Here is a 21,422-nt window from a genome sequence, read left to right as displayed (position 1 = left end):
ATGGTCTATGTGTTGTTTAAGGAAAAACATAAATTACCTGCATGCATGCAGGAAAAATGGAATGTGCAAAAGATCCATGTCTGTAGTTGCTTGGAACTCCTGTACAATTCTTTGTCAGGGTTTTTTACTGTTGAATCCACAAACTCAGTAAAGGTAACTCAATCTATAGAGTAGCTCTTCTCTCACCACCACATTTTAAAGCAGTGTTTCATACTTACAGGGAGATTGGAGTTTTATTCAACAGGCATTTCATGGTCGGCCTACTTGTACAAACATGTGCAAATGAATATAGAGCTATGAGTGTCTGGATCTTGCATTCTAATGTATCCAAGATGGTTGCATTGTTTTAAGTACTTTCGGAACATGAGCATCATCACTGTCCTTGTACCATGTTTTGTTTTGTTAAAAGCCTGGGTTTAAATTACAGAATCCCAGAACTTAGAATAGTTAGGGTTGGAAAGAACCTTAAGATCATCTAGTTCCAAACCCCCTGCCCTATGTTTTATCTGCTTTTATTATCTCAAAAACTTTCAAGATACTTCTGTGTTAACTTAGTTCAGTAGCAGTGACTGTTAATTTGCCTTGAATATTTAGCATTGTTTCAATTTAGGGCTATTACTGACATACCCAAAGGCTGGTACTTTATATATGCAACCATTAGTACAGTAAAATGGTTACTATTGTGTTTATTTTAGTGCTGCTCAGTAATTTACTGACTACAAAGCAACGATTATAGTGGTTTTCACGACTGTATTCTCTTGGTTTTGTGACTGTGTACCCTCATAATTAACAGAAAGTGATGGAGTGGAAATTCTGTATAGATTAAATGCTCCTAAATCGTGGTCATCCACTAAGATTCGTTAGGCAATCCTTGTTAATTGTGCTGGAAAAAGGAAGGGCAAAACTGTGCCACCTTGAATTAACAACAAGGAGACAACATATCCATCAATATATTTAAAAATAAAAAGCATATGTAATTAAAAAGAAGTCAGAAGTCAGTTTTCTTAGAGGCTGCAGAAAACCAGCTGTGTTGTCTAATGTTCACCATCCTGTACTTCAGAACTCCAGACATGATTAAATTCATTGTGCTAAAAGCTGTACAAAGGAATATGCAGTCCCAGATTCTGGAGACTTTATAAGTTTTTTTCCTTCTGACATCTCAGTCTTGGATACTTTGGTCCAGATCCTCAACAGGATGTGGGAGCTACAGGAGACCGTAGGTAGAATTTCAATCCCCAGATCAGCATACCAGACCTCAAAATGTTTGTCTGCGTGGGGGCACTTGAACTGTGAGGTAGCTTCGCTTTTGAACAGTGAACATCTTCAGATGCTGTAGTTTCACTTCCAGGTTTGTTCAGAAATGGCACACCCAGCTGGAGCAGCATGGCACTTCTTTTCCATCTAATCCACATTCCTCTACTTTTCTCCTCAAGCTAGTTCTCCAGCTTTACCTCCCAGACTAATAAACAAAATCTACTGGCTTTTACAACCTTTTTGGATTCGGTTGGCGAGAGTGCTCAAATTTCATGCAGCGATATACATACCTTCCATATTCACTGCTCACTTTGTGGGGCCCAACTCATCATATAAAAATTTTGTGTGGCAAGGCACAACTGACTCCCCTACTTCTTCTGCTCTTGTGTTAAGAGGCAACAGTGAACCCTCCACATTGTGTTTTTAATGGGTAGGTGGAGGTAGCTGTCTTTCTGAACTGTGGGATGTGGGTGGTTGAAGCTGCCCTTGGCAGTGCTTGTTCTGGTGTTATTTTGGTGCCACAGTACAGTGATGCTTTGGGCACTACTGGCATAAGGGTGGCCTTGGCCTTTCTGAGTGGTGAACTCCATAGGCAGGTTGCGGTACAGTGCCAGGGTCACATGACAGAAAAACAGGTTTGATGAAGTGCTTCTGCCTCTTCAGTGATCTGAGGTTTTGTTGGTTTTATTAGCAGGAGTAGGTTTTCCACTGCCAACTGTAGAGGTGAGAAAACAGGCACTTTTGGCTCCTTTCTTCTGAAATTGTTTCTAGAGTTCAGCCATCTTGATTTTGCAACTGTAGAATAAGATTATAACCAATTTCAATTTGTTACTGCATAATGGATAGATAGTACGTTCATACTGAAGAAAATCCTGTAACAAAAGCAATGTAGAAGTTTGCATAGTGTAATGGCTGGAAAAGTTCATTTGGTGTTTGTTCAGACAGGCTTTTTAACCATAGAAATCAGAAATCTTCTGTGCAGAAAGCTTTTGAAAGGACTATACTTAAGTGTACGATCTGGGTTCCTATTCTCTGTCACTTGTGGGTGGACATTTATAAGTCTTACAAAAGTGGTGTAAGGCAGTATGGGATTTGGACATTTATTAACCTTTTACCTCTTAGGTACAGAGAACAAACATACAAAACCAGTGAGTGCTTTCTGGTAAACAGCAATCAATGCAGTACCACTATTTCAGAATTAAAATAGCTTCCATCAGCCCTTTCAACCAAAATTCAAAATCTCATTTTAGTCAGGGAAGCAAAGAAATACGGAGACAAAGAATATTTGAAAGCTTACGCTTTGAAAGATCTGTGTGGGATGAATGAGTATTAAAAGCGCTTTATTCACAAGATATAGAACAGATGGGAAGATGTATTAGAGATGAGTACAAATAAATAGTTGTAATACCTATGACAATTAAGACATCTCTCATCTATTTAGCAACCTTTTTTGCTATTTATAAAATAAACTTATTATAAAGAATAAGACTTCTTAATTTCTCCCTAGTCACCTAAAATGTTTTGCCTAACCTTCAAACTACTAATTCTGTGGAATAAAGAATGGTATTTCTTTAACCTTAACCTAGATATTCCATTGTATTTCATCCATCTTCCATTGTATTTCAGCCAGCTCTTGTTTAATCATCACTTTTTATTATTCAACTTAATGGCTGGCCGCATTAATCTGTGCAGCAGTAAGTGAGCTGTTGTCGCAAACTAGAGATTCAAATACTGTCTTGGCACTGGCAGCTCTTTCAGAACCTACACTGACAAGAGACCAAAATCATATAATTGTAATAAATTTATTATGCACAGATCAGTTGTTAATGCATCATAAAATGAGACCGAGGTGCTTTAGAAAAAGAAAAGTGACTGGCTTTTTGATCCAAACCCACTCATTAAGTACTTCTCTTGAAAACAACTGTTTTCTTTATCAGTACAAACCAAATACCTTAGTAATACTTAGCTGTGCATTTCAAAATTGTGGACTTTAGGGATGTTGATGAGAACTCCTTCTTACAGAATACTCTTGACTCTCTAATGTTCTGTTTTAACACAGGCACAAATATTTTAACTATTATTAATTTTCATACCAAAGTACCGAGATGATAATCCAGTCTCCATCACATTAGGTGCTTAGACAACTGTATGAAATCACAGTTTCCCCTCTCTGTAGTTCATGGTAGAAAAAGATAAATGCCATCCATAATACCTGATACGAAGAATATGGTTCATCATTTATGTGATTTTATGTACATTCTTACATACTTACCCTTCTATATAGTTGGCATAATGTCAGTCTTCATCATCCAAGCTGTCAGTGAGTTGCTGTTTCTTCATTATAGATAAGGGTCTCAGGGGTAATTTAAAGAAATAGTTTATTTCTCTCTATGATCTAGCAATACCTCTTTTCAAGTATCAGTCAATCTAGTAGAAGGCAATATCTGTTGTATAATAGGACCCAAGTCAAAATAGTCATGTTGGCGCTCTCTTTTGCTTTTTGGGCAAACAGGGAATTCTGATGGTTTGGGTTTAGTTTGTTTTTGCTGTGAATTTTTGTCTGTGCAATTCTTGCAGTTGTGGTCGGAAGTGCAGGCAAACTGAAAATCCTAAGTTAGAGTAACCTTAGGGCTTACTTTGGCAAACCAGTTATATCTGACAAAATATTTTGTGGTACATTACCATGTATTTCATTATTTTGCAGGCAATACCTGTAACTATTTCCTCAAAGTTAGTATTTGCTGTCATAGGTGGTTAGTTGGCTTACATGTATTCCTACCTGAAAAGAGGAAGTGAAAAAAATGCAGGCTTGGAAAATTAGCCATTGCCTTCCTGAGTAGAATTGAGCCTCATGGCTTGGGTGGGCAGTGCGAGTTTTAAGTGTTGATTGTGTACTTGCTTCTACAGCAGGGGAGGGTTCAGAGCTCATGTTGCCTCCAAAGCGGCTTTGTCTAGTGTTATAACTACTGCTCTGCCTTAGTCAACAGTGGCTCGCTTGGGTAATTTTACTGTCTGTTAGATACAATTTCATCAGGGTGGTTTAAAGAATAGTTTCATTGCTCAGTTACTCTGTTTTGCACTATTCTATTACTATTGCACTGTCCTCTGTATCATTGAAGTTACAATATTTTACATGAAAAGCCATAAATAGCAATGATCTTGGATGACTTCTAAGGTGAGTGTGAGAATAGGCTTAAAGGTGTGTGTGCAATGATATTCACACTGCTGTAAAGATACACATACAGGATAAATAGATTGGTGCAAAATAATTTCTTGTTTGAGGGAGAATGAGGATAGAGAGTTCGTACTGTATAGTACACTGACAAATTAATAATAAATTTTCCTCAGGAATTAATCCTGCTTTATCACCTCTTAACTGCTTACTGCTGGGAGTCTAGTCTAAAGTCAGTGGTAATACCAGTGACATTTATTGCATAAGCAGCTAGTGTAAACTTTTCACCCTTTCACATTGCTGTAAAACAGCTCGAGCAGATACAGAGCACTAAAGAAAAGGCACATCCGCTGTCACAGGCTTTGTTTGGTGACCTTCGGGACATCATTTGAGGTCTGAACAGTTACGCAGGCTTTTGCCTGAGGGAGAAGGTTGAAGTTTGCAGGGGTTGTAATGCCAGAGGATAAGCACCTCTCTGGGGATTAATCAGATGTTAATTTTGTATTTTGATTTGTGGTGCAAGCTTTTATCAAATTACTAATTAAGTACCTTTTATTGCTACCAGGTACAACCACTAAGTTAACAACTAGCTAAAATTTATAGCAGTCCTATGTTTGAGTGGAAAAAAGCCCTAGATTTTGGAACTCCAGAAATGCTCTGTTCAGTAGTTAGAAATAGTTCATATTATTAAGTTACTTACACATTCTTAAAGCAGTCATCTGAAGTAATTTGAAAGCATCATGCTCCTTAGCAGATATTTTTTGTTTCTGTGTGATTTTATTTTTATTTAAATATCCAAATTTTTCTGCTTTATTCTTAATGTTGTATTTATTTGCTACATATTGTTTTAATTTAGAATGTTTCTGGGTGGAGGCGTAACATGTTTGAAGGCTTAATCTTGATTGAATTTCTCAATGATGCAGTGATACTTGTAATGATTTTGAAATTCTCTGGAAAATTTGTATTAAGAAATTCATGGTTTTCTGTATTGAAAACCATGAAAAACACTGAAGTTCTCCAGTTCATAAAGAGATTTTGACCCATGTTATCAGGTTAAATTCTTGTTTCTCTCCAGAAGTCACAGGCAGGATACCTGAGTCTCCTCTCACGCAAAACCAATGTCAAAATTCCTTCAAAATTTAGTCAGAGAATGATCATGGTCTGAATTTCAGAGAATATTACTGTTGTTTTTTGCGTTCAGTGTCTGAGATAAATAGCTACATGCTGCCACTCGCAGTCCAACCCTACATGTTATAATGAAGTAATTTTTAAAACTTTTAATTGTCTCGTTGCCAGTATGTACTGGAACCATTTACTATTTGCGTGCGTGTGTGTATGGCCACACCTGTGTAGACACGTGCACACATAATTGTGAATCTCCAAGGTGCTATGCAGGCCATATAACAGGTCAATGAGATACAGCACAGATCCATAGAATGGTAATTTGCATGCTTCCTACATTATTTCACCTGTCCTCTGCCTAGGAACCCATTTCTGTAAGACTTACTCAGACATTTAAATTTCTGAACAGCACATTTCTGATAGGTTTTTTTCCACATTAGCTGTTCAGAAAGTATGTGTGTGTTTTCCCCTTAATTTTGGACTCCTCCCAAGCAACGTATCACTTCTGTCTAAGGCAGAGGGCATAACGTACTGAGCTGTTGCCCTAAAGAAATACAGACTCTGTCCTGGGTTCAGCCGTAGCAGTCATTTTTCTCCTTCTTAGTAGCTGGTGCAGTGCTGTGTGTTTTAACTTTAGTCTGATAACAATATGAGTAACACACCAATGTTTTAGTTGTTGCTACATAGTGCTTACTCCAATCAAGGACTTTTCAGTCTCATGCTCTGCTAGTAAGGAGAGGCACAAGAAGCCAGGAGGGAGCAGAGACAGGACACCTGACCAAAACTAGCCAAGAGGGTATTCCATACCACAGCACGTCTTGTGCCCAGTATATAAACTGGGGGGAATTACCTGGAAAGCCCAGATGGCTGCTGCGGTCATGATAGGTATCTGTCAGCAGGTGGTGAGCAATTGCATTGTGCATTGCGTGTGTTTATTATTTTCCCCTTTTTTAGTTTCATATTCTCTCCCCTTGCTGTTCCCCTCGTCATTATTATTATTGGTGGTAGCAGCAGTGGTTTGTGTTATACCTTAGTTACTGGACTGTTCTTATCTCAACCCATGGGAGTTTCATTCTTTCAATTCTCCTCTCCATCCCTCTGGGAGCAGGGAGGAAAAAGGAGGGGCAGTGAGTTGAGTGAGCAGCTGCGTGATTCTAAGTTACTGGCTGGACTTACACCACCACAGATGCTTATTTTAAGATAACAGCAATAGGCTCAGTAACAGGCATGGACTGAATTGCAAACTCACGCCTTAGTTTTGGATTTGAGGGTTGAGATGTGGTTCTCTGTTTCATTAAATCTGCTTAAAAGCTCGTGGCTTCCAAGCCTTGTGGAGCATTGTACAGCGTGCTGTACAAGGGTTTATTTCTGCTTGCTTGATTGGATTATGACGTGCAAGAAAAACAGTGGTCAGCATATTGATGGCAAAATGGTCTGCAAGTAAGGCCTGGGAAAATCTTGGAGCAGATTCTCCTGGAAGGCATGCTAAGGCACATGAAAAACAACAAGGTGCTTGGTGACAGCCAGCATGGCTCCACCAAAGGGAAATCCTGCCTGACCAATTTGGTGGCCTTCTATGATGGGGCTATGGAACTGATGGACAGGGGTAGAGCAGTTGGTGTCATCTACCTGGACTTCTGCAAAGCATTTGACACTGTCCCACACAACATCCTTGTCTCTAAATTGGAGACATCAGTTTCATGGATGGACCACTCGGTGGATAAAGAACTGGCTGGATGGCAGCACACAAAGAGTTGTGGTCAATAGCTTAATGTCTGGCTGGAGACCAGTAATGAGTGGTGTCCCTGAGGGATCAGTGGTGGGACCGGTCTTGTTCAACATCTTTGTCGCTGACATGGACAATGGGATTGAGTGCGCCCTCAGCAAGTTTGCCGATGACACCAAGCTGTGTGGTTCTGTTGATACCCTGGAGGGAAGGAATGCCATCCGCAGGGACCTTGACACGCTTGTGAGGTGGGCTGATGCCAACCTCATGAAGTTTAACCAAGCCAAGTGCAAGGTCCTACAGCTGGGTGGGAGCAATCCCAGGCACAGCTACAGGTTGGGCAGAGAAGAGATTCAGAGCAGCCCTGCGGAGAAGGACTTGGGGGTGCTGGTTGATGAGAAAATGAACATGAGCCGGCTTCAGTGTGTGCTCGCAGCCCAGAAAGCCAACCGTATCCTGGGCTGCATCAAAAGGAGCGTGACCAGCAGGTCGAAGGAGGTGATCCTGCCCCTCTACTCTGCTCTTGTGAGACCTCACTTGGAGTATTGTGTGCAGTTCTGGTGTCCTCAACATAAAAAGGACATGGAACTGTTGGAACAAGTCCAGAGGAGGGCCACGAGGATGATCAGGGGACTGGAGCACCTCCTGTATGAAGACAGGCTGAGGAAGTTGGGGCTGTTCAGCCTGGAGAAGAGAAGGCTGCGTGGAGACCTCATGGCAGCCTTCCAGGGTCTGAAGGGGGCCTATAGGGATGCTGGAGAGGGACCGTTCATTAGGGACTGTAGTGATTGGACAAGGGGTAATGGGTTAAAACTTAAACAGGGGATGTGTAGACTGAATATAAGGAGGCTCTAAGTTAGTGGTATGTTATTTTTGAAGCATCTTGATAAGCATAATCTTGTTAGCAGCCATTTTTGCCAGAGTTTGAAACTTTAGTAGATTTCCTGTTTAAGAATTCTTCCCATCCTTAACATTATTGTCCCTTCCTCAAAAAGGAAATTGGAACTGAAGAAACATGTAGGTGTAGATTTTTATAATTCCAAGATTTTTTTTATTTTTTTTTTTTTTTGTCAGGGAAAGAACTAAACTGACTACAAGGTAGAATTTAAGTTAGTGGTAAGTTTTGCTGTTGATTTTGATGAAAATGAAATTAAGGCCAAAAGTGGACATGGAGAATTACAATCTTGCTGCTTCTCTGATCTAATTCCAAGCCTCTGAGTTGCTCTCCTTCCACATTAAATCATCCCTAGCAAGCAAACAAACAAAGCAATTTCTTTAGGTTTCAGAGCAAGCAAACCAGGCTTTATCAGCTTTCTGTGCCCTTGGATTTGAACTGGAAAAAGGCACTCAATGTTTCCACAGCCTGGTCTGTCCTGTCATGTGAGTAGTTTGTCGATTATTGATGAATCTCAAAGCAATTATTATATGGTGAGCCCATAATAGGTTTTTTTTTGAGTCAGACAACTCATCCCTAGAAATCACTGCTCTCCATCATTTTAGGGGGTCCATCTCTTTAAGGGGAATACTGGGTGTGGGTAATGTCAGTTATTTCTGAAATACAGGAAAAGCTACTGTTCTACAGTTAACTAACAGGCACATTTTTGTAAGTGATACAGTGGAAAAGAGCTCTTCTCTGCAATTAACTTGGTCTTCCTATGGAAAAATAATATGCAAAAATAAAAAGCGGATTAACTAATTATCAGATTTAGTTGATCGGCATTCACAATTGCAGATGAGAAGTACAAGACTTAGACAATTTCAGAATCCAACTCTTGTCCCCAGAATAATCTGGTTTAGCTGTTCTGACTGACCTATGAATAGTCTCCTCAGTTTACTTCTGTGACCAGTCAGAAAATGTGGGCATTTTTTGTAGAACCATAGAATCGTTTAGGTTAGAAAAGATGTTTAAGATTGAGTTCAGCTGTTAACCTAGCATTGCCAAGTCCACCACTAAACCACATCTCTAAGCACCACACCTACACATCTTTTAAATATCTCCAGTGGTGGTCATTCGAGCGCTTCCCTGGGCACCCTGTTCCAATGCTTGACAACTCTTTTGGTGAAGAAATTTTTCCTAATATCCAGTCTAAACCTCCCCTGGCACAGCTTGAGGACATTTCCTCTTGTCCTGTTGCTTGTTACTTGGGAGAAGAAATGGACACCCATCTTGCTACAACCTCCTTTCATGTATTTGTAGAGAGTGGTGAGCTCTTCCCTCAGACTCCTTTTCCTCAAGCTAAACAACCCCAGTTCCTGAGCTACTCCTGAAAGCACTTGTGCTCCAGGCCCTTCACCAGCTCCATTGCCCTTCTCTAGACCTACTTCAGCACCTCAATGTCTCTCTTGTAGTGAGGGACCCAGAACTGAACACAGGATTTGAGGTGCAGCCTCACCACTGCCAAGTACAAGGGGGTAATCACTGCCCTGGCCCTGCTGGCTACACTACTGCTCATACAGGCCAGGATGCTATTGGCCTTGTCTGGGTACAAGCCGGCTTATGTTCAGCTGGTAATGGGCCAATACCCCATCACTATTGTGACTTTATTATAATATATTATAAGAAAGTCACATATATCTTTCATTATAAGGATTAATCCTCTCCTAACCAGAAATGGGACAAAATTAGCCTGGGCTGTCACGTACAACTATAGATTGGTAAAATCTGAAAAGCCACCTCCTGTGCTTTTATTGAAATAGCTGATATATATCATTGCGTTGCCTTTTCTAACATCTGAAACTACATTAGATTGTGGTGAGGGTGACAACCTGATGTATTTTTGCACAGGGTGACCTTAAAGATAGGGGTGCTTAAAAAGTACTGGTTTTCTCTGCCACTAAGCAAAATCAGATGCTTAATTAGATGTTAATCAAGTCTGTGAACATTTCATTTGCTTCCTTGTTATTAAGGTCAGTATGTAGATACCACATGTGGTTCCAAAGAGGTGCATGTTGCAAATAAGCTATTGAGTCATAGTATTACAGAAAAGTGACTGGCACTGCTGCCACCCAGTGTTAACATTCAGAGCAGATTTATGGGTTATCTTTTTGATAAGAGGAGGTATAATTTTAACTTTCAGAGAATTACAGTATTAGTTAACTAAGTAATGAATCAGTTAATTAAATCTTAATTAGCCTTCCATGTGGAAGACTGAACATTTACAATGAGTTAACTAAATTGTCCACAGCCTCTAAAATAATAAGAAACACCCATGGTAGGACTGTACAACTCCAGCTTCCAAAGGAAAAATGAGTGGTTAATTATGAATATTCAGATTACGTTGTTCTTGCTCCCTCTGCTATTCACTGCCTTTCGAAGTTTGTTCTTCACAATTATATACTAATTGTTGTATACAAATATTTTACAATGTAGGGAGAGAATAGAGCCTGCTGTGAGGAAGCATATGTGCACGTAGTCCCTTGATGAAAGGAAATCAGATTACAGTTGTGGCTTATTCAGACTTGTTGGTTGAGTTTGGGCAAGTAATTTCTTTCACCATTTTTCAGATCCTCTCAGGCTTGTGAAATCATATGCCTGCCTTATTCAGTTGTGGAAAAAATAAAACAACCCTGGATGTCTTTGAATGTCACTGCATTAAAATAATCAGTGCTGCAATGTCTGCGTATGGCAAGAAAACAGTGGCATTTCACTTGTGAAATGCAGAACATCATCTATTCCTATTTCAGTGTATTCTGGACACCAGTCTTTTTTGACATAATCTATGAATTGTCACAGTAGCAATTATAGCATCATCCTGTATAAGCATAAGAAAAAAAAGTAAGGCTAAAAGAGTAAAATAAAAGAGGAAGGATAGGAAGCTAATAATGAGAAACTGGTATTTTTATAAGGCAATATTTCTCCCATTATATTAAGGCTTTTATGCCATACCTCATTTTTATACATGTTATTTCATACTAACCACAGAATTTGTACAGTATATAACGCTGTCCGTTTGCCATGCTAAAACTGATCTTTACTGAGCTGAAAGGTATTCCCTTTCCTGGGCACCTCTCTTGAGAGATAAGTACTTTACTCCTAAGTGTAGGGGATGAGGTGTGGAGGACTGGCCAATGCCAAGCCTCAGTCATTGCTCCCTGACCTCTTCTAGGGCCAACACTGGTTGCGATTTTCACCTAGCTTCTTACAGAAAAGGGGTTTGGGCAAGGAAACATGGCTTAACCCTTTCTGGCAGCCTATAAAAGACTAAAGTGCCTCCTGATGCCAAGAGCAGAAGAACCTGTTCTTTCAGGTCCAAACATCACCCAGGGATTGCACCTTGCAGAAAACTGATGAACTGCATGAGGCCAGCTTTCTGTTTTGCAGTAGATGGGTATCACCATTGTTGGTTTTAATGGATTTTGGGTAGATTCAGAGTGCTAGAGCAACTTTAAGTAATTGCAGCATTTTCTACAGAAAGTGATGATCATTAAGATGACACTTGGTAGCAAACACTGTGGTAAAGAGAAGCAGGTCTTTCAAACTCTTGTTGGCATCCTCTACCTTTCTGACTTCTTGTTTTGGAAGAGAGCCTATATTGTCCAGTATTAACCTCCCTAGCAAGGAGAATTTGCTGAAAATCTAGTTTTTCTAGGCTTGAAAAATACAGAACTATTACCATAGGGTGTGTGCTATGCTCCTAATGTAAGAAGCTTTCTTAATTTCATGAAGCTACGTAGGATTAATATAAAGCTTAGTGTTGAGCAGAATTGCTCATTTCTGTGAGCAGAAGTGTATAGAAAGTAAATCTGTGTTTATGAATTTTACTACTGGTAAAATGCCTTCCCATTTCCTGTGAAAAATTTTGCAGCATTATTCAGCACGTTTCAAAATATGGTACTACTATAGGCAAAATAGTACGTGCATGGGGGGAATTTATTGTTTGTAAAATGCACAAGATCTTAAAAAATAAATTATGTTTTCATGTGATTGAGCTGTGTGTGACGAGTGCTGGCAGTCCTTCCGTGGACCTGTGGTGTCAGTTTTGTTGGTTTTGGTTAGATCCACTTGGGTCTTGTATGCCCAGGCCAACATGAACACTTCAAATTGGAATTTAGGAGGAAAAGTTTGATCGAGAGCAGAAGATTAGATGTAATACTGAAAAGTTAAGCTCCTTGTCAGCAGAAAGAGTCACGTTTCTGATGTTTCCCAGTCTCTTTCTTTAGCAAGTTTGTTACTATCTCCAGCACAGCACATATGCCAGTGATACCCTTGTCATGAAGTAAACTTCTTTTAGTAATGCTACTATTGTAAAAAATCATAGTCAAGATATGAGGAGCGACTCCGTTTGGTCAGAGGTAGATCCAGTCAACCATGTGTGGTTCAGGACTTTCTGTGACAGTTGGCTGTTTTCATCACATAAAAGTTCATGGCCTGATTTTTTTCACTGTTTCACCAGTTATGAGTTTATTGAAGTATAAGATATAGTTCATAAAAATGTGTATAAAGGGATATGTGGAAAGTAAAATAATAATTTTCTTTGTGCTGTGAGTCAGGGAAAAATAATGTGCGGCTTATATCAGGTTTCAACATATCTGAACAAAAATAAAAGGAACTCTACAGCCTTAAAGCATTAGCAAGTCTATTACTGTCCTAAATTATTCTTCTAACATACTATGGAATTAATCATGACTCACACATCAGTGGGTCACAAATTAGTAGACACAGAAATGAGAAATGGTTTGCCATTATAAAATACACATATCAAGAGTTGCTCAGGCCATTTTTAAGTGTCATATCAATCAGGAGTCTTGAGGTTAATAATTCTGCTCATGTTTTTAAAGAAAGAGCTAAGGACAATCAAGAGGGAGGTTCCAGTGTCAGCTTTGACAGTCATGTATAGGTGCGCAGATGCATTTTAATTGGGTCCAAGGTGCAGCTTGGGTATGCTGGCTCTCCATCAGTATAGTTGAGAAAAGTACATATTTACAGTATGCCTAGGGCATTTAATCTCTGTATAATGACAGCAGAGGATTTCTGGCTACCACAGAGGAGAAATCAGCATAGCCAAATGTGTGGGCATTCCTGCTGTGATGTGTTCCCATTACAGATATGTGCTAGTTCTTGAGCAGAGAAGGACATAACTAATAGAACAATCTCTTCCTTTTTTTTATGTCTGTATTTAAATCTGTGATACAGCATCTGGTTCTTAGAGGACACCTCCTGTGGAAGAATTTGTAAAGGTCACAGAGATAAAAAGCAGAGATGCTACTCATCACACTTGCCCCCAAATAAATGTGGTGCTACAGTAACAATATTACCAGTTCTTCCACAAGTAAAAACTTTTTGTGTGCATTAAGAGACTGAAATCAGAAAGACAGTATGTAATAGTGTCATCTGGTGACCTTTTGGATTGTGGAGTCAAAATATGTTATTCACAAAAGACATTTCATTTAGAAACACACACACACAAAAAACCTTTAAACTTAATTTTTTAAACTCCCTCAAAGTTCAGATTTACCAACAGTGTATATTGTATGTTGTTTCAGCCCATTAGAGATAGCTGAGGATATGCTCTTTCAGCATGGGTATAAAATGCTTCAGGTTGGTTGTTCCTCTAGAGATACTGACATTGAAAATGTTGAACAATTTTTACATATCCTAATAGGCATATGTGGCTTCTCTTTTCAGCTGTGAACTGCAGTACCCAAACGGTTTGATGATGAGATGGGATTATTGTTAAAACACTGTTTCTCCAGTAAGAGGGATGACACCTATTGTAACAGGCCAGCCTCGCTGTTGTTGATAGAGCTGTTTCATCATGGCGTTTGTCACAGGGCTTGATCTCCTGTGGGAGCAGCAAATTCTCCACATTGCTGCAAGCCATGGCATGCAGTCTCGTGTTTGATCCTTACTTAATGGGCTTAAGATCCTGTTCAATTTCTCAGCTGAAAAGAGCAGCAATAAAATATAAATACAGGCCCCTAATTTTGTAGGGGAATAGCTTGGAAGTATGTCTTTGTGTCCTAGCTGTGCCTCCTCAGAGCAAAGATAAGAAACCTGGTTATGTGTCTTGCTCAACAGTGGCTCAGATAATGAAGGATCATCTTAAATATTTTTTTCTAGATATATTTCTGCTTTTCTCCTCCTTTGTGCTTTTGGGGAGAGGGGCAGGAAGGAGATACAGTTGTTTCTATTAGAGCTCAAAGTAATAGAAAACTAGTGCATGTACACTGTAGTTATAATATAGTATGGTATCACATTTCCTTCCCAGTAATTAGTTACATGTAACGAGAAACATGCTTTACTTTACTATGCAGGTAATTAGTTACCCAGACTTTAGGCCAGAAGGTAATAAATCTTGGCACAGATCAATCATCACGTACATCATGCAGAACAAATAAGTTGTTGTAAATACCCAGATGTATGTTGGATGATTTTCAGTAAGTTACCAAAGCTGCAGACAAAAAGACAAATATACAGATAAATAAGTACTTTTAGCAGGCAGACTGTACTCACAAAGAGTATGTTTTTAATTTCTGGCAGCAGTAAAAAGAAATACTCCAGGGCACTCACCAGCAAAAGTATTTTGCTCTTCAAGACCTTAAATTCTGGGAGTCAGATGCCAACATTGTATTTTCTGAGCTTGAAAGACAAGAATATTATCATTTCAGTTTTTAGCTTTTTTAATTATTATTATTGAAGGAATCTGATTGTATATATTCTGCCTCTGAGCACACAGAATGTAAGCAAGCTTATTGAAATAAACAGCTTTCCTTATAATGAGGTTCTGCATGTAGAATCACACCAGAGATGAGGCTGATACTACTTCTGGAGATTGTCCAGTCCCAGCCCACCTCAGGCAGGCTCAGCTACTGCAGGTTGCTTAGGGTCGCACCTGGTTGTGTTTGGATATGTCCAAGGAGGGAGGCCCATGGGAAACCTGTTCCATTGTTTGACCACCCTCATGGCAGAAGAAATTTCTTGTATTTCAGCCTGTGCCATTGCTTCCTGTCCTTTCAGTGGGCACAACTGAAAAGGATCTGGCCCCTTTGCACCCTCCTGCGAGGTATTTACACAGCATGTGAGCTCTTCCTGAACCTTCTCTTCTCCAGCTTGATGAGCCCTAGCTCTTTCAGCCTCTCCTCCTATGACATGGTCTGGTCTACATACTACCCCAAACATCTGGAATGATACACAGGCAACTATTTTTCTTTTGTATGAGCAAATTCAGGAATTCTTCAGACTGAAAGTGTCAATATTTTAGGTCATTATTTTTGTATCTGATTATTAATTTTTTGTGGGTTGTCTGAGATCACCATTAATTTTATAAAGACACCCCTCACATTTGTTTTATACATGAGATAAAAAGGAAGCAAGAAATTAAATCAAGCTGAGTCACATACACAGTCCCTGCATCAAGGTAGCTAATTGTGTATCAGGCAAAATTCTTGTTAGTAACCTCAAAGTCTGCTTTTTAGTCACTTTGCAGAAAGAATGGGCAGTGTGTGTTTGTATGCTGTGTATTATGTGTTACAGATACTCTCTTCCTAGATCAGTGTTCTGGATTTTGCAGATTAAATTCTTTCTGATGTATTTCATTTTAAATAGCTTCAGAAAGGGAAACCTTGCTCTGCACAGAGCTAAGTTTGAGGGAATGATACAGAGAGTTGCTTTAACATTGGTTTCCTGGACTCCTTACTGCCTACTTAACACACCTTAGAGAAAAATCACGCATACACAAAAAAAGGGAGTGTCTAGAAGAAACGGAAGAACTTATTAATTGTTGTCCATGAAAAGCATGGTATGAGCCAAAGGAGAGCAACCTCTGGTGTCCCACAAGTGGAGAATGGGGCACTTTTCTCATGGGGTTATGAGGTAAAAGACGATTCGTGAAAACACTTGAGACATGCCACTTTTTAATAGCACAAACCTGTTCCTACAGATCAGTTTGGCTGTCTTGCTCAGGACAGCCTCATGGCTTCCTCTTGCTGGAGAAACTCCGAGTAGTGCAGAGATGCCAGAAAGTCCAGGAGAGCAAAAACCAAGGTGTTCTGAAGTACCACTAATGCGAAATTCTAGAGAGTTTGCATTGTAGAGGTACTTCAATATCTCTTATTTTGGCGCATGAGCCTGGTATAAAGTATCCTTGAGATTATGAAGAAACAGTGTTAATGGACACAAAACCTACTTTTACTTTATGTGTGAGTATATCTAAAACCAGGCAGTCTAGGGTCAAAATTTGTGAAATTTGGCTTTCTTAATTGTAGACTCAGGTTTTAAAGACTGTTGACACAAGGTGAAGGTTTTTGAGAAGTTTTGATAGGTGTTACTTAGCAGGGTGCATTCATTGTCCATCACAGTAGGAGCTTTGTGATCTGCCCACAGAAACAGGAAGCTCTATTGCGCCACCTGTTTTCTGTTATGAAACTGCTTTCTGCAGTAGGCACATGTACTTTGGCATATTTGTTTTGTTGTTGCTTGATTCCAATGAAGCCTCCTGTGTGCAAGATAAAAGCAAAGCACGTAAAATTTATGCGTAAGGATGAATAAATGGATTATTCCAATGAGACATGAGGAAATACGGTTTTAATGATAATAAACTATGAACCATGTGAAAAATATTTATGCCCAATGCAAACAGTTAAGACTTTGCTGGTAGAATCTTACCTTAGTACCTGTCCAGCTATAAGAGAAAACAGATGAAACTATGATGTGACTGTGTTCTAGGAATTATGTTAAGAAATTATTTTTCCCATTCTGAAGTCACATAGAGAAACACCAATCTCTGCTGAACTTTTATTCAGGCACAACGTAAAGAAGATCAAAAGAAGCTGTTTGATTTCTTCGGATTGCCATTATGAGCTGGCAGCACTACCTTGTCACAGTGGAAGCCAAACACCTTTTCTGTGAGCAATATCTGAGGTATTAACTAGGACTGACTGAAGGGATCAGTGACATCTCATCAAGAACTTGGACTTCCAAGAAACTCTGAACAGCATTAAAATTCAGTCATCTCCCCCATTTTTTGCTGAAACTACTAGTAACAGAGCCTGTTTCTGAGCAACTGATACTTTTTTCACATGAATTGAAAATAAGTTTATTATCACCTTTGTTTTACCAGCTGCTTGTTCCTCAACACATTTATTCTGTGTGCCTCACTGATTTTTGAGATTTTTCTTCTTAGAATGAGCCCCCTCCCCCTTTTATATTTCCCTGCAGTTACAGAAGCTTTTTCAATTTGAAGGGCAATAAAAATGCATAGAAGATAACATCATCTTGCTTGCACTTACAGCAAGGTGAGATTGGTGTGGCATAAGACTCCTCCAGTACGGGTATTGTGATCTGAGTTTCTTTACATCCCACAAAGAGAAGTAGATGCACCTAGAGTGGATATGTAAAAAAAATATTGCTGAATTACACCCAGGAAATACTTTTTCTATTATGTACTGTGGGAAATTACAGATCTTGATCAGAGGTTGACTGCGGTATTTAGACAGATGCACCCCATCTCACTCACCTGACAAAAGTTTATTTAAAATTCTTTATTCACTGCAAATAATGAGGTTTCAGTCAATTTTAGGGCTAATCTCCAAATAAATTTTCTAGGAAAATATTTATCTTTTTTTTTTTTTTACTCTTAGATTTGGTGGCTAAACCTAAATAATGAATTAATTAAACAGCCCTAGCATCAGCTGCTTCCCTTCCATTTACTGGACCATGTCTGACAGTCCCTACACATGAAGATCTTTTGAAAGAGACAAATATCTGGGCAGGTATGTGAGACATGAGCTGAGGTGTAGTGGAGGGCTGCATCCCACTTTTTTGAGGTCCACTTTGTTCATTACCCCAGTAAGGCTCTTTACAAGCAGCAGTACAAACAATACTCAGAAGAGTGACCAAGGTTACCAGTAAGGGATTGAACTCTGTCTGGGAGTCTTTAGCCAGCAACCATGATAGTTATGTAGGACATGGATTTCATCCTAATCACAGAATCACAGAATGGTTTGTGTTGTAAGGAGTCATCTAGTTCCACCTCTCCCCTCCCCTGCCATCAGCACGGACACCCTCCAGTAGACCAAGTTGCGCATTGGTATGAAGCCTTAAACCTGACCAAATTTCAGTTATTGCAAGAAACCGGTGAATACCTTCAGTATCCTAATAGCAGAGTCACAAGGTTTTCAATTACCACCCCCTTCATTCCACAGCAGAAAGCACTTCACATCAGAAGGAGTAGAAAGGATTAAAACAATTGAATTGTAATGAGCGACTGCCAAATGCACTGTAAATGATCAAGAGGGAGCAGGAATAGAAAAAGGAGCTGGAAGGCACTGTAGCATTGCCGTTTTCTATCTGCCATTCACTGATGATAGAAGATGTCCTAAATCTTTATAAAACAAAACTCGTTTACCAAAGATTTAAGTAGGATGAATGGCAGCTGTCAAACAAAAGGGTTAATTGCAGTTTCTAATGAGTTGCTTAGGAATAGGGAGGAACAGCCATTAGCTGCTGTGAGCTTGGCTGAAATAGACAAACAAAGCAGTTTACTTATTTCAGGTTTTTCTACTCATATCCTTATGCCTATGTACTAAACATAGATGTATTTATATTAAATTGTCTTAAGATACACCAGCACATAAACTTCCATAGGAATCACAGCACACTCAGTGCTAGGACACAGTGCAGAGAGCAGTGAAAGCTGTGCTTTGCTGATGTCTGTTGCACCAGTATCGAGTGCGTTGTAGGGGTTTCAGTTATCTTCAGGAACTGCTGTGGCACTGCAGTGTTCTTTGCATTCAGTAGTCAAGGGGCATTTTTAAAGTGGTAGTCTGGTTCAAATATGGTTAGATTTTAGTTTTTCTTGCAAGATTTATCTGTGTAGGAGTCCTCACTGAATTGCAATTAACTAAGCACTTTGCATACATTATGTTTGTGCTGCATACATTAGGGTTGTGTGGGGTTGTTACTCAGCAAAAGCAGCAGAAACATATCTGTTCTACCATGCACTGTCATAATATGGATTGTGAAGGAAGAGCACTTTGCAACCAGGCATACTTGCTCTTTGTAAGACCAATCTCTTCTACTCTGTGGGTTTATATAGCCAAAGGCAAGTTGCTTCAGATGATAGGCCAGTGTAAAGGCATTCAGTTAAACCTGCTGTAAACAGGCTTGCTGCAGAAACCTGCCCAGAAGCAGTGGAGGTGTAGTATTTTGCCTTTGTGTCTCACTGTAAGATAAAGGCAATAATGGATGGTGTTAATAGTGCATTAAGTGTATGTGACACCTGACTGAAATTGTTTGGCAAAAAGTCATTTTTTGACAAGACCTAAATATTATTGGGTCTTGTGTTTATTTCTTCTCTCTTGGAAGCACTCAACATATCTGTGAAGAAGGTTCTCATAAATCCAGCTAGCTATTTGACGGTTCTCTGGGTAGAAAATAATCTTTCTGTTCTCCCAGGCAGAAAGTTGTCTTTCATCCTATATAGAGAAAGGTGATAGAAAAATGGAGACATTCAAAGCAATACTACAAAACCTTCCGTTTGTGACCCTATCACAGTCCTTACTAGACTTTAATCCTTTTACATTCTTATAGGAGGCTTTTGAGACTTGTGTATGATAGCTTAGGCATAGAATGAAGGGAACTATGACAGTGAAGACAACTTTATTTTACAGGTCCATAGGGAATCCTCCTCTCTTGGTTCAAGAAAAACAGTTTTCCAAGGAGAAGGTATTTGAGTCCTGAAACCAAGAGTGAATAAACAGGTGGGGCATAGTGCCCATGCCCTTTCTCAGAGTCATATTCTCTAGTAAACAAGTCGATAAATGAAACAGAACTTCGTTTATGTATTGACAAAATAAAAGATTTTGTGGGATGCCAGTTAATGTGTGGGATCATGAATGGTTAATGTTTGCAGAAGTTATTCTGAAAAGCAGGTCACTAAGGCTGTGTGTTTAGAGAAGCATAGTTAGACAAAGCAGCTGGAACCTCTGAGCTCATGTGTGTAGTCTGCAAATCGCTGTGGGAACAAACTGAAGAAATTACAGTGTGTGTATCTTTTGAAGCAAGGAAGATACAGAGTAAACCTATTTCTGAGTCAAAGGTACTTTTTTGATGAACAAGTTTTATTTATTGTGTAGTCTGGGGGCACAGCCCAGTTCCAGATGTTTTAATCAGTCCCCAGACCCTACATCATCTTATTCTATGCAAAAATTTGCAAAGCAATGGTGAATCATGGACAATTAATTTTAAGGAACCCAGACACATGAATAATTCTTCCTTTGTCATATTAAAAGCTTAGAAAGCCTAGTAATTACTCCAAGTAAGTATCTACATGACAGTTAGAAATTCAGAGCTGAATTGTTTTGGTAACCAGTAGGTATCCTCATATCTTTCTGGTACCTGCTGGTTAATAAAGCATTTCAGCACTGTGAAGGGAGGGAAGATCATATTTCATTGAATGTTCAATTGTGAGCAGGCCAGTAGGTCCTTATGATTCAAAGCAAAGCTGTCTTTTCACAGACATGCCAAGTCTTTCTGTAGAAACACTACTTCTTCCGGTCATCCAGCAGGAAGCAGAAATACTTGATTTAATATTGTTTGACTTTTTTCTTGCTTCAGGCACCTCTCTTCACCTTATGAAGATTTATCATTAAGCAGCACTGTTATGTAAACTGTTGCATTGTACTTTATTGAGTGGAGCTCAGTTACACAGCTTTCAGCCATCATTCCTGGTATCTGAACAAGGACAGCATTCTGTAGGTTTAGCTTGGAATGGAATTGTTGCCACCATGACAAGTGGTTACTTGTTATTTAATTAAAGTCTACATTTGGCAGCACTATTAATTGGCAAGAGTAATTCTTTGACAAAGTCAACCAACTACTGAGTAATTACTGAGTCTCTCAATAGAAACAATTACATTTTTAATCATTACATTGCTGCATTACAGTACCTGTCGTCTCATTTGGGTACTGTGCTATTTTTAGCCATTAGATAAGCCAGCTATGATTCCTTTATATTCATGAGCTGATTCTGTTGAAAATTTTCGTATCATTTAATCGTTCTTAGGTAAGTGATGTTAGCCAAGACTGAATTTCTGAACTATAGTGTTTGTTGCTAGAGAAGTTAGATAGGTAGAGTTAGTTAGGTAGACCTGCACCCTATTGAATGGGGTTTAGGTACCTAAGTATACAATTTTAGTAGAATCATAGAA

General features: G+C 39.2%; 1 protein-coding gene and 1 long non-coding RNA gene across 6 annotated transcripts in view; one reads left to right on the top strand and one right to left on the bottom strand.

Annotated features, from left to right (window-relative positions):
* SLC24A2 (solute carrier family 24 member 2) overlaps nt 1-21,422 on the top strand; it is a 113,838-nt gene that overhangs the window by 7,632 nt on the left and 84,784 nt on the right. The window lies entirely within an intron of this gene.
* Nucleotides 16,994-17,618, bottom strand: LOC134170602 (uncharacterized). Its single transcript, XR_009967325.1, has 2 exons — nt 17,502-17,618; nt 16,994-17,199 (listed from the first exon to the last, which is right to left on the bottom strand). It is a non-coding gene; the product is annotated as an uncharacterized LOC134170602 (long non-coding RNA).

Source organism: Pezoporus occidentalis, unplaced genomic scaffold, assembly GCF_034315485.1.
Source record: "Pezoporus occidentalis ecotype Australia unplaced genomic scaffold, CSIRO_AGI_Poc_V1 ctg384, whole genome shotgun sequence".
In the NCBI taxonomy this organism is placed as follows: Eukaryota; Metazoa; Chordata; class Aves; order Psittaciformes; family Psittacidae; genus Pezoporus; species Pezoporus occidentalis.
The sequence above is the reverse complement of the archived record's forward strand: the minus strand, read 5'-3'. Positions and strand labels throughout refer to the sequence as shown.